Genomic DNA, 2,379 nt, shown 5'->3' on the forward strand with positions numbered 1-2,379 from the left:
TGGAGAAGTTGCATGTGGGAGCTGTGGAAATGAGAAGGCTAGCTGTGGGAAAATCCAGCTTCAATTAACTTTAGACTCTAAAAGAAGGGATGCTTAGGAAGTAACAGACTCATATCTCACCAAGGTCCTCAGAACATAAGAGATGGATTAGGGAGTCCCCGCTCTGTCTAGTGGCTGCTAGTAGCCCAATCGAAAGGTAGGAGCCCAGGTTTTGCCTGTAGGCAGATATTTGAAGCCACATCTGGCTTTGCTTTGCCATATTGTTAACCCCCCTTTCCCTGCTACATTTGTTTTCTTTTTATTAAATTTCCCGTCTGGATCCTTGTGTCTGCATTTCTAATGTCAACAACTGCTTTTATCACAGATAATAACTTCCTTTTACAAAAAGACTGTATCATCCTACATGCATTTCAAATTACATTTTATGAACAAACATTGAACTACAGTATTTGGCAGTAGGCACAATTGCGTATATTTATAGCAATCTAAATCGAAGTTTTGAGAGCCAAGAGCCAAATTGGTTGCAATTTTCTTAATAATCTATTTCTTGAAAGTGTTGTGACTTCTCACCAGAATTTAATTAACTTCACATTGGGATGTTTATGAAGTAGATTATGCGGTATGCCCCAACATGCCATAAAAACAATTATCAAAACACGAGCAATTCTTTAACACTTCAGAGTTTTCACAACCAACATCATGAAATGTTCCAAAATTAGTTGTTTGTTAGTAGACAGGCTGGAATAAAATTACAAACATGTAGCTGAGAAATAAGAAAAGAGTCACTCTTTGTAGTTCTGCATAACACACAACAAAGCAAGTGGCAAAATTTCTACTGTTCTGCTTGATTTAGGGGATCTATTTGTGGAATAGAAGCAGGAATATTAGGAGGGTTCTCAAGTTCAAGGTCCAGACTCTGCTGTTGACTGTTTTGAATGATTCAAAGCTACCTGATCCTGTTTATTATTTGGCTAAATACAACAGGCAATCAGAAAACTATTGGCTCAAGTAACATAAAAATGACTTTCTTGCTCTGGGGTTTGAGCCTAATACCATAAATAAAATAAGGCAATGTAAATAAAATTATTTTCTTGATCTTATTGTGAATAAAATGATCTTATAGGGGAATTCAAAGTCATGGAATTATGACTGTATCTTATAATGAAGATGGAGAAAAAAGATAGATGGAAGGATCAGTTGAAAACTTAAGCTATGCGTTTCTGATGTCTCTAGTTTTGAGACCAGTTGACCATCACATAGGAAAAAGTGCACCAGCTACTGAGTGAGATTGCATATTTGTGAAATGGTGTTTAAAATGCAGATTTTTGAGACCGGGACAGGGGCTCAGTAGCAGAGTGCACCCCTTGAATGTATGCAATACTGGGTTCAAGCAATTACGTCATTGTAAATAAATAAAACTCAGACTTCTGGTTTTATTGCATTCTTGTTGGTGTTGCAATTTATGGAGAAAAAATGTCCAGTTACGTGACACTGGTCTGATCCAGTCTCCGGCACTGTCCAAATTAAGAGGAAATTAATGCCTGACAAAAATAAAAACTTAATTTCTATCATGAGAAGGCTAGTTCTCAAATTAGTTAGGGTGAGATTCACATTTAATATTAAAGCCTTAGAAATAAGAACTCATTATAATATCTAGTGCTTTTTTTTTTTTTTTTAAGGATTTTGAGGCGAATCAGGCAGTATTCGGGATTTACTTATTGCTCTGTGCTCAGGGATCACTGCTGGTGATTCTCAGGGAAACATGGAAATGTTTCATGCATGCATGAAACTTTGCATGCTAAGTGAGTGCCTTACCTGCTGTACTTATCTCTAAAGCCTCCAGTGATAACTTTTTACCTACTTGTCTTGTATCCTGGAATTACTCAGAACACAGTGACCAAACATCCAAGTCTGAATTTCTTTTGTTGATTGTTCTAGATAAATCTTTACTGGTGCAGTCTGGTAGCTGTTTATAAGAGGAATGTTCTGTATATATTTTAACTTTATGCTCTTAAAGGAATGTGATAGCATTTGAGTAGATGTTTACTTGGGAGAGTTCAAGCTCTGAAGAGGGGATGTCTTTGTTCTTTCTATGACTTATATTAAACATACTTTTTTGTTTTTGTTTTCAGGCCACACCCAGCAGCAGTCAGGGATTACTGCTGGCTTTCTACTCAGAAATGGTTCCTGGAAGGCTTGGAGGACTACATGGGGTGCTGGGATTGGATCTAGGTCGGCCAGGTACAAAGCAAATGCCCTACCCAATGTGCTATTGCTCTGGCCCTAAAACATATTCTTATTCCTGATAAGATTCTAAAATATTTTATTAAGAAACCTAGAATATTAATCTACACAGAATTCTGAAATGTAATAAGATTA

This window comes from Suncus etruscus, chromosome 7 (assembly GCF_024139225.1).
Source record: "Suncus etruscus isolate mSunEtr1 chromosome 7, mSunEtr1.pri.cur, whole genome shotgun sequence".
Lineage (NCBI taxonomy): Eukaryota > Metazoa > Chordata > Mammalia > Eulipotyphla > Soricidae > Suncus > Suncus etruscus.